Source organism: Geotrypetes seraphini, chromosome 6, assembly GCF_902459505.1.
Source record: "Geotrypetes seraphini chromosome 6, aGeoSer1.1, whole genome shotgun sequence".
Lineage (NCBI taxonomy): Eukaryota > Metazoa > Chordata > Amphibia > Gymnophiona > Dermophiidae > Geotrypetes > Geotrypetes seraphini.
Window position 1 is genome coordinate 87,898,006 of NC_047089.1, and position 12,441 is coordinate 87,910,446.

Here is a 12,441-nt window from a genome sequence, read left to right on the forward strand (position 1 = left end):
TTATGGGTCTGAACGTTCATTTAGAAATCTAGAGTCACTGTGTGACCTTAAAAGTGTTTGGTTGTTTATTTATGTGGAAATAAGGTGATTATTTTTTGAATTATTATATGGTTATCACCTTTGAAGAAATAAGGTCCCTTGTATTTTATGTGTAATATTATATTGGGCACACAAATATAATCAACTTGGAGAAAAATAGCACTAAATAAGGAAACATATTCCTATGAGATGATCTCAAGTTTCATAAAAGAAGAGGAGATACCTATAATAGAAGCCTGATAGAAAAAACACCTGATATTCAGTCAGCGGCAGGCAGCAATTTGACTTCCTACTGCCAATATTAAGCCTGGATATTCAATGGCAGACTGTTTCCAGCAACCGGCATTGAATATCTCAGGTTTTCAATGCTGGCTAGAGCATGACCAGTTAAGGCAATTTCAGATTTAACCAGCAAGCAAAGATAGACTGCTTTATATATGGCCTTATTTGCCCGCTTAGCCTAACCACTTAAGTTCCGAATATTGGGACTTAGACAGTCATACCCCTGGTATGCCCCCCCAACTTCGCCTGCCTATTTTTCAGCGTTAACTAGGCATTTCCAGTGGTGCTAACCAGGTTAAATGCTGCTGAAAATGCCTGCTTAGCCACTGAGATATGAGTTAACTGGTCGGCGGCCATTCCTGACTGGTTAACATGCTCTGAATTTTGGTCTCCAAGTTATTCCATAGGAAGCAATAATATTTCCTCCCCTTCCCCCCCACATTACTAAACCACGATAGTGGTTATTAGTGCAGGGTGCCGTGCTGAAGGCTCTGTGCTACTCCTGAGACTCATAGGAATTTTGTGAGCATCGGAAGCAGTGCGGAGCATTCAGTGTGGCTCCCTGCACTGAAAACCATTATCGTGGTTTAGTAAAAGGTGGGGAGGGGGGTTATGAGCTTGAGAGAACCAAAAATGTGTTAATTAAAAGGAGAGAAGCAAAGCTTAAGGTATGCATTTTTCCATGCCTACCACACACACACTATGTCCTGCAGTCTACATTAATTAATAAATTCTTTGCCGAAACTGTTGTCTATGTGCCAACACTGTCAGGTCATTCTTTAGCCACAGCGGCCAGCTTATTTTTCAAAACACTGGTTGCATAACATCATCATATACCAGAACTTGTAAAATGTTAACCCTAACCCTACACACAAACTGTTGGTACTATTATTAATGATGACATTATCAGATGCACACTGTTATTCTCTTCAATTCGTTGTATGTACAACTCTATTCATTGTATCTACAACTATTATTTATTGTATTTACAGTTTCTATTTAATGTAAACCGCCTAGAAGTCGCAAGATTGCTGGCGGTATATAAGAATAAAGTTATTATTATTATTATTATTAATAGCAGCCGTCCAATTTTAATTCTCTATTTGCAGTAGTGAGCAGTTTAGTAATGATACTGATGAGAAAATATACTTATTGAAAAGAAATGACATTTTGCAACATACACCAATGATATTATGAAAGGTGCTCTGTGTTCTGTATTTCTGAGAACAGAAACCCTCTCTCATTCATATTTATTCATAATTTCTATACAAAGAAGAAGTACAATTTCATTCCCTTTTTTTTAGATCCTTCCCTGTACCTTATTCAAACAGGGGACTTGGGAGGGGTATCTTTCTTATAATGCTGGCGAGATGGGGTGGGAAAGGGAGATAATCTTCAATATTTCATGGACAGTTTATTGTCTTTGTGTTGATGTGAGTACTGTGCATTGCTGGGCCAAAATGTGAAGATTGTGGACCAAGGCGGGCAGATTTGTGTGATCAAAAATTAAGTAGATGACCAGGGACATCAATGCATGAGTCTCACACGAAAAAGGTTGACTAACTCGTAAAATACAATGCATATGGTGGTGAATTTCAATTGGAGAGAATCCTTCAACAGTCAGAAATTCTCTCATGGCATGTTGCTTAAATTGCACCAATGAGTGCTCACTACATGTTTCCATTTCCATTGTGGATCATTCTGGGGACCCTCACAAGATGGACTTGGAAATTGCTTCAGAATTCTAAGAATGTTATGATCAATTATATACATTTGAGATTGGGTCCTCTGAAACATGATTTGAGATTTTATTTTAATAATCTTCCTCAGCTGAATTTGAATTTGAAGGGGAGAGAGGTTATTAGCTTAAATTGGTGGAGTCGAAGTTTGTGAGGCTACAGTATTAGAGTGCTTTTCCTGGGTAAGATGATGGGCCCAGATGGTCTATTTCTTGAATTCTATGTAGCATTTCAAGATTTTCTGGTGCCCTATATAGTGGAGTATCATTGGGCTTTGTTGGAGAGGGGTGGAGATGGAGCATATTTTGGTGAGTCACAGATAGTGGAGTCACATTTAAGAGAGGAGAATTATAGGCTCATTTTGCTAATAAACATGTTTTTTTAAAATAAATGATGAGGCTTTCAGTTTCTTTACCTAGTTTAGTGCATAGGAATCAGAGTGCTTTCACACCAGGTAAGCTTTCCATGGATAATTTGCGAACCTTTTGGAATATCCTGACAATTGCACCAGCGGAAAAGGCCTTTGATAAGGTTGAGTGGAGTTATTTGTTTGGTGTATTGAGCTGGTTTGGTTTGGGACCACAGTTTATAGATATGATGTCTACTGCAGAACTGTAGAAACCCTTTTAGCATACAACTGCCATTAACGAGCAGGTAAAGGGTAGTTTCTGCATTACCCTCCTTAACTGCAAAAATAAGTGGAAGTGTAAAACCCATGCAGTAAATTCAGGGGACATTCTCAGAATTGGCTCTGCATTTAGACCCTGATTCTATAAAAGCCCACTGGAAGGCATCTAGATTGGGATGCCTATGGATGTAGGTGTCTAACTTACCTTTTACAAAACCACGCATGAGGTTTTTAGTGTCGGCCAGCATGCTGAATGCTCAAATGAGTTAATCTTCTTTCTTTCTTGTTTCCGTAGTGTCCAGCTTTAGCATCCATAACTGACCAATGAGAAAATGAGTGAATGGACAAGTCTGATCTTCGTTTGGAGTGTTCCCTCCTTGCCTTTGAATACTTAGTCAAGAGCAAATATATGTTCAATAAAAAAAATGAAAAAGCCCCTCCCCAATGACAGCCCTTCCCAATGACCCCCGATGAATGCAAAAACCCCCATTCTAGTAAAAATTTGCAAGAGGGATGCCCATTCCCTCCTGCCATGCTGTACCTTCCCCATGGGAGGAAAAAATGGCAGGAGGGATGACCCCTTCCTGCGGCAGAGAAATGACAGGAGGAATGCCCACTCTCTCCTGCCACTGGAGGCTCACCCATGCACCAGGTGCCCCCCAAACATCCCCTTCATTCTCCCCTTACCCCTCCCGAACCTCCCTGTACCTTTCAAGGAAGTTGGGAGCAGAAGGGATGCTCAGTCACTCCGACGAGGCCTGCCTGTCCAAAATGGCAGGCCTTCCCCTCCCCGGTGCATCATGTGATGCACGGGAAGGACCTAAGAGCCTGATTGGCTTAGATGGCTCCCAAGGGGAGGGTCCTTAGGTATCTGAGCCAATCAGGGCCTTAGGCTCCTCCCTTTATATCCTGGGATACAAGGAGGAGGAGTCTAAGGTCCTGATTGGTATTCCTCCTGCTGCTTCGCTGCTGCAGGGGGGATGGTTGGCATGGTAGGAGGGCATGGACATCCCTCCTGCCATTTTTTTATCACGTGGAGGGAGAGGGTGGTGGTTAATGGTACCATCTCTAAAACGTCGAAGGTGACCAGTGGGGTGCCGCAGGGCTCGGTCTTGGGCCCGATCCTTTTCAACATATTCGTAAGAGACATGACTCAGGGGCTTCAAGGTAAAATAGCATTATTCGCCGATGATGCCAAACTATGTAACATTGTGAGTAACGGCAGTCTGTCCGACAGCATGATGCAAGACCTGGTTTTATTGGAACTTTGGTCCTCGACCTGGCAGCTTAGCTTCAACGCTAACAAATGCAAGGTCAAGCACCTGGGCAACAATAATCTGTGCAGAATGTACACATTAAATGGTGAAACCTTAGCAAGGACTACAGCAGAACGGGATTTGGGGGTGATCATCAGTGAAGACATGAAAATGGCCAATCAAGTGGAGAAGGCCTCATCCAGGGCTAGGCAAATGCTGGGTTGTATCCAGAGAAGCTTTGTTAGTCGGAAGCCCGATGTCCTAATGCCCTTGTACAGAACCATGGTGAGGCCTCATCTGGAGTACTGCGTACAATTCTGGAGGCCACATTACCGTAAAGATGTACTGAGAGTTGAGTTGGTACAGCGGATGGCCACCAGGATGGTCTCGGGGCTTAAAGATCTATCATACGAAGAAAGGCTGAACGAATTGCAGCTATACTCTCTCGAAGAACGCAGGGAGAGAGGAGACATGATTGAGACGTTTAAGTATGTCACTGGTCATATCGAGGTAGAAGATGATATTTTCCTTCTTAAAGGACCCTCCGCCACAAGAGGACACCCGCTGAAAATAAAGGGCGGGAAGTTTCATGGCGACACCAGGAAATACTTCTTCACCGAAAGAGTGGTTGACAGCTGGAATAAGCTCCCAGTGCAGGTGATCGAGGCCAGCAGCGTGATGGATTTTAAGAACAGATGGGATGCTCATGTCGGATCTCTACGAGGGAAAGGTCATCAGAGAGCGATTAAATAGGGGGGGGGGGTCAGCGTTGTGGGCAGACTCGATGGGCCTCAGCCTTTTTCTGCCATCACTTTCTATGTTTCTATGAACACACGGTGAGCCATTTTGTGCATCGGGTTGGCAAATGCGATTGTCGTTAAAGCTGTCAAGGTTTAGCGACAATCGCTGGCTTTAGTACATCTGGGCCCTAGCCCTCAGTTCCTTATACAACTATGTTGAAACAGCCATATCTTTGCCTTGACTCTCAGCTCCTTGTTCATTTTATTCCATGCTTTCATTCTTGCAGATATCCTGAAAATTTGAACTGACTTTTTGGATGAAAGGAAGGGATACCTGTCTCCTGCAGTATGAGAGTTACTGGGGGAACAGGGTTATCAGGTATTGGGGTCTGGTAGAGGAAAAGTGATGATTTGCTTTGTCACAAACTAACATACATAACATTACTGAGAGTCTCTGTGGGGCGCTCTATAACTGCACTTAATCAACAAAACCAGGAGATTATTTATAGGAGAACCAAATGCTTATAAAAATCCCTGCAAAAAGTTAAGACCCGAGACTGCACGATGAGTGCTGATTCATGTCTTGATACTATTTGTGCTGTTGTTACTATTGAAGAAGTTTATTTGTAGTTGAAGCTGCTTTCTTTGGAACAACTCTTTTGTGTGCGCATCCAATTTGTCAGTACCTATGCCCTGATAGTTAAAACACCGGTATGGCCACAAAACCCTTCTTTCTGAAGGAGATACACAAAAGAGGCTACAATGAAAAAAGAGAAATTGTACTTCCTTTTTTTCATCTGGCACATATAAATAAACGTGATGCTAGAGCTCAGTTCTCAGAAGAGCAAAATACAAAACTCCTTTTGTAATGATATTCACGTATCTTGCACAATGTCATTTCTTTTCAACAAGGCTATCTTCCCATCAGTGTCATTACTAAACTGTGCACAGCTGCAAAATACAAAACACCATCAAAGATATTTTGATCGTAATCATTGTTAGCTGGTACAATAATAAGCAATGATTTTATCTATTTTTCTGTGTTCCTCAATAACCAGTGTTGAATCACTGTGTTGTGGCATTCTTTAATGTGCAATTTGCTTGCAAATTTTCACAGATTTTTGGGAAAGCATTAGTATTTAAATTGTTTATATTCCAGTAATTTTTTTTATGAAGAATGTTTGTGTGTGTGTGTGTGTATAACATGAGAAACTCCGTAACTCCCCCAACTTGTTCTGTTTGGGTGTCAAAGTCAGTCCTCGAGGGCTGCAATCTAGTCAGGTTTTCAGGATTTCCCTAATGAATATGCATGAGATCTATTTGCATGCACTGCTTTCAATGAATATTCACTGGGGAAATCCTGAAAACCCAACTGGATTGCAGCCTTCGAGGACTGACTTTGACACCTGTGGATTAGATTGTAAGCTTTACTGAGCAGGGACTGTCTCTTGAATGTTTTAATGTACAGCATTGTGTAGGTCTTGCAACACTATAGAAATGATAAGTAGTAGTAGTAGTAGTAGTAGCAGCAGCTCCTAGTGACCTTGAGCAAATTCCTTAACTCTCCATTGTTGCAGCTCCAAAACTTAGATTGTGACTCCACTAGAGACAGAAATAGTACCTGAATATAATATATAAATTACATTAGTTATACCACAGAAAGGTGGTATATGAAATCCATTTCTCTTACCAATGATTAATTCAGTTTCTGGCACAGTATATAATGGTGGGTATGTTAATGCAGATCTTTTAGCCTTAAATGGGAGGGATTAGTGATGCAGTATATGAGTATGAAACACGTTGTGAGGGGCTTTTGTCCTATTCTCATTAATGAGGACCATTTGGATTTAACGACAATCTGTTGGCCAGAATGCATAGTTTGGAGAAAGCAACCACTGTGTTTGGTCATTTTCCTAACAGATCCCTGAGAAGAATTTGAAGAACTTGAGGTAGAAGAAATGACTCTAGGAGGCTACAGAGGAGGAGTAGGCTAAGAGCTGAGGAATGGCCACTAGCCTGAAGAAATGCCTTGCCAATCTGTGGAATGAACATTGGTGTTAAAGAAGAGATGAAGAGAATACAAAAATCAAAGCCTACTCTGCTTTTCATATTTTTTTCATCTATCTGAGTTGAGCCTATTTTTATGGTAATTTTTTTTTCTTTATATCTATTCTAAAGATATTCTTTAATAAAACTCCCTCTCTACCCAACTATTCAGGCTGGACTTTTATCTTCTTCTGAGTGACTGAAAATTGATTCTAAAAGTGTGAAGTAGAAAATAAGCTATCCTTGGAGGTAGGACCCAAAAGGAAAACTTTTTCCCCTGCCCAACACGGCTTCAAGAATTAGGAGAGCAGAGTGCTAAGCCCTGTTCCATTTTGCATCCTAGGCTGCACTTAATTGATACTCCAGAGCGAAATGGTTATCACAGAATTCTTGATTGAACCCAGTCCTCACTCTTTCACATACCTAATGTGCATACTGTACTCCTGGCTGCCATTGTATCATGTCATGCAGCAAAAACAGAGATAAAAACAATAAAAACTTGTGTTTACATTCAGTTAGAGGAACTTTTTAAAATGTTTCTACAAAAATAGGTCCGACAAAATCTTTTTAAGCTAATCTGAAAGCTGAGTGCCTACAGGCCAGTTAAAATATGCTTATTGAGAAATATTATGGGGCCAAATACATTTCTCTTCATGCAGATTTTCAGCCAGGTTGTACATGTAATGCTGAATGCTAAAAAGGCCAGTATAACATTATACATATAACTTATCCCTTTGATTTTTGCTTTCCGAACTGAGTATATAAGATACATGAAACTGTAGGCGATTGCTTCCTGGAACAACTTGTCAAGGAAAATACGAGAGGAAAAGTAATTCTGGACTTAATTCTAAATGGGCTGCGAGGACCGGCACAGGATGTAGAAATAGAAGGGATGCTGGGAAACAGCAATCACAATATGATCCGCTTCAATCTGGAAACAGGGACAAAACATCTGTCCAGAACGACGGCTACGGCACTAAACTTCCGAAAAGGAAATTATGAAGGGATGAGGCGCATGGTGGGGAAGAAGATTAAGAAGAAGATAAACACTATGAAGACACTAGAGCAAGCTTGGTCTCTTTTTAAAGATACAGTCACCGAGGCACAAAATCTATATATACTGTGTATTAACAAGGGATCAAAGAGGAAAAAGAATAAAGAACCGGCGTGGCTCACGATAGAGGTTAAGGAAGCGATTAGAGACAAAAAAACCTTGTTTAAGGAATGGAAAAGATCAAAAACAAACGAAAACTGGAATAAGCACAAACAACATCAACGCAGGTGCCATAAGGCAGTGAAAGGGGATAAAAGAGACTAAGAGGAAAAAATAGCCAAGGAGGCGAAAAACTTCAAGCCGTTCTTTTGCTATATTAAAGGGAAATGAACCGCAAAAGAGGCAGTGGGACCGTTGGATGACCAAGGAATAAAGGGAGCGATAAGGAAGGACAAGGCTATCGCCAACAGACTGAACACGTTTTTTTTATCTGTATAATTACCCAAGAGGATATACACAGCATATCGGAACCCATCAGGCTATATGCTGGCAATGAAAACGGGAAACTGACAGGGTTGACGGTCAGTTTAGAAGAGGTATGCAGGCAGCACGGTTTTAGCAAAGGCAGATCTTGTTTGACAAACTTGCTGCACTTCTTCAAGGGAGTGAACAGGCAGATAGACAAGGGCAACCCGGTCGACATTGTATATCTGGACTTTCAGAAGGCGTTTGACAAGGTTCTGCTTGAATGACTACTTCGGAAAATTGCGAGCCATGGAATCAAGGGTGAAATACTCATGTGGATTAAAAACTGGCTAGAGTATAGGAAACAGAGAGTGTGGTAAATGGACATTACTCAGACTGGAAAAGTGTCACCAGTGAGGTGCCGCAGGGCTCGGTGCTTGGACCCGTGCTCTTCAACAACTTTATAAATGATCTGGACATAGGTACAACGAGTGAGGTGATTAAATTTGCAGACGATACAAAGTTATTCAGAATAGTGAAGACGCAGGCAGATTGCGAAGATCTGCAACGTGACATAATCAGGCTCGAGGAATGGGCATCGACATGGCAGATGAGGTTCAATGTGGACAAGTGTAAAGTGATGTATGTCGGTAACAAAAATCTCATGCACGAATACAGGATGCCCGGGGCGATACTTGGAGGGACCTCCCAGGAAAGGGACTTAGGAGTTCTGATCGACCAGTCGATGAAGCCATCCACGCAATGTGCGGTGGCAGCAAAAAGGACGAACAGAATGCTAGGAATGATAAGGGGATCACAAACAGATTGGAGAGGGTTATCATGCTGCTGTGCCGGGCAATGGTGCGCCCTCACCTGGAGTACTGCGTCCAGCACTGGTCACCATACATGAAGAAGGACATGGTACTACTCGAAAGGGTCCAGAGAAGAACAACTAAGATGGTTAAGGGGTTGGAGGAGCTGCTGTACAGCGAAAGATTAGAGAAACTGGGCCTCTTCTCCCTCGAACAGAGGAGATTGAGAGGGGACATGATTGAAACATTCAAGGTACTGAAGGGCAGTGGCGTACCTAGGGTATGTGGCACCCGGGGCCCATCATTTTTTGACACCCCCCCCCCCCCCTCATGGAAAAAATTTTTTTTTTTTTTTTGCAATAACCATGAAATGGAATAAATGGTCAGAATAGAAACAGGCAGTGAAAATTTTCTTTTATTGAACCTCATTTATGTAACCATTATTCCAAACATAACATAACATAAATTATGTCGGAATTGTCATGACATCAGAAGTACATATGGAGTAGTTGCAGGTGATGCTTGGGACAGTTCTGATTATGTTAGTTTGGTTTTATGTGTTTTTTGAATAGAAGGGTTTTTATTTCTTTTTTTAAGGTTTTGTAGTTTGTGGTCGAGGTCAATAGGTTGTAGAGTTGGGGGTCAAGTGTTGCAGCTCGAATGGCTAGGAGGTTGTCGAACAGTTTTTTTCTTTTGACGTTTTTGGTTGGAGGGTGTGTGAATGGTGCGTGAGTTCTCCTATGTCTGTTTGAAGTGGATTGAATTATTTAGCTGAAGAAATTAGTTACCCCCCCATTCCACACACATTAATTCTCTTCCATTTTTGTTCCCATTATAAAAAAACACTGATAAGTTCCCAGGAAAAAAATACATTAAAATAAGAAGTGAAAACAAAGGCCCCTACAGATGAGAACATAACATAAGAATAGCCTAACTGGGTCACACCAATGGTCCATCATGCCCAGTAGCCCATTCTCATGGTAGCCAATAGTGCTGCCCGATTCAGAGAAAAATATTTCATTCGATTCGATTCACCCTGTTGAATCGATTTTTTGATTAGATTCACTGTTAATGACACCGCTTTTTAAGTTTAAACAAAGTATAACAATAAATTTCACAACAACAATAAATTTCACAAAGTACTTAAAAAAAAAAATCACATTTTTCCATTAAAGCAGTTCTGGAGACATTTGCTTGAACAGTCTTTTTTCCCAGTCCATAAGCAAGCAATATGAAAAAGATTTCCTTAATTATCTACTCAAACATTTTTGCTATTTACTTTCATTGTACCTAGATTATTATTCAGTAGAAAAAATTTAGTTTGTTCAATCAAGCAGAACATTCACTCATAGAAGTCCAATGTCCACACAGGATTTGATTGAACAAACCATATTTTTTCTACTGAATAATAGTTTAGGTATACTGAATAGCAAAAATGTTAAAGCCACACAGAAAAGCAGTAAAAGTCAATAGGTTCTCCAAGTGGGAACAACCTGATGTCTCAGCACTTGAGGAAAAGACCACGTAATAATGTTTATAAGATAAATCATATAAATGATTATACTGAAGCAGGGTGTCCTCAGCGTGAGAGGTAAGCGAGAGGAGAGAATTCTCCAGTGCTTTACACAATAAGGCTCCTCTGCCTGCAGTGCACACCATCATAGGACACCTCAGGTGTGCTCAAATTAATCAATGTGATAAATTAAACAGTGATAAACAATTGGTCAATCACAAGAGTGCAAGATCAAACAGGTTGTTCCCACTCAGAGAACCTATTGACTTTACTGCTTTTCTGTGTGAGTAGATAATTAAGCAAATTTCTGATAGCCTACAGAACTGATTCTCACCTTCCATCCCCAGCCCCCAAGACTTACCAGACCCCCCCTGCCGATGCATTTACTTACTGCCTGAACTGGATATTAAATCGTGGGGAAGAGAGGAGAAATGCGGGGAAAGAGCCAGCCAAAACTAGTATTTGTTGCTGCTGAGTGCACCAATCCAGGGCAAGCAGACGCTTCCCCCATGTCTTAATAACAGACAATGGACTTTTCCTCCAGGAATTTGTCCAAACCTTTCTTAAAACCAGCTACGCTATCTACTTTTAACATAACTTCTGGCCACTTCATTTTTAAGCTTAGATCTTTCCTTCCAAACAGAGACCTTGCTAGATGTCAAATACAGCACAAGGTAACTTCACATGGACTTAACTGTGCAGGAAATGAATCTCCTCATACACCCACCATATAGTGCAAAAATGTGCAAAGGTCTGTTTTTTTCTTTCGATCACTACATAGCCTAATGCCACACAAGCTGCGCTGTTACAAACATATTCTGAAGGTCAATGCTAAGGTTGACAAAGTTTCCTTCCTTGGACCAGAAGGAGATACTGACAAACCACTGGAAGAGATTCTAAAACAACTACCCAGAAATAACACCCAAAGACCCACTCAGTGTGTGAACCAGTTGAGTGGAGTGGACTAACTGGGGGTGGAAATGGGCCCAGAGTTTGCTCAGCAGAATTTCCCAGACTACCTCTTCCTCTCAACACACTTACATGCTACCACCACCACCAACACTAGGAACACCTCACCGAGTATGCCAGCAATGCTTATAAACTTTATAAAACACATTATTATATTTTCTTATAAAGCATATATTTTAACTGAACTCAGCCTTGCCATTCACAAAAATAGAAAAGTTCCCATTTCAAGCTGTCTCATGTACACTTTTCAAATCTAACATATTGTAATCACAAAACAGAAAATAAAATTATTTTTTCTACCTTTTGTTCTCTGATCAATATTCAAATCTTGTTGGTCCCAGGCTCTTGTTGTCTTGCTTGCCAGGGTCTCCTTTCTCCGTGCTAACCATCTGTCTGCCATCTCTGTTCTCCCCTTCCGTTTCCCTTCCCTCTCCCGGAGATCTGGCATCTTTCCTTTTTTTTGTCTCCATCCACAGATTCACCTTTTCTCAACTCCCCACCACCCCAGGATCCACCATCTCTCCCTTTCTGTTCCCAACTATCCTCCTATCCAGTATCTCTATCCCCCCTCCACACCATCCCCTGTTTCCAAGTTCTCTCCCTTTCTGTTCCTTCCCTCCCTAAATCCCATTATGCACCATCTCTCTCCCACTCCTCTGTTTTTAGACCCATTATTTCTAACCCCCAAAGTCTGGCATATGCACGTATCTTTGAACCCCCCCTTCCCTCTCTCCCTCTGTGTACTTTTACACCAGGACCCCCCCTCCCCCGAAGGTCTGTCCCCCCTCAGAAGGGCTACACCCCACCCCTGAAGACCTGCACCCCCCGAAGGACTTTACCTCCCACCCGAAGGTCTGTCCCCCTCTGAACGCCTAAACCCCACCCCTGAAGGCCTGCACCCTCCCCGAAGGATTGTACCCCCCACCCGAAGGTCTGTCCCCCCCTGAAGGCCTGCACC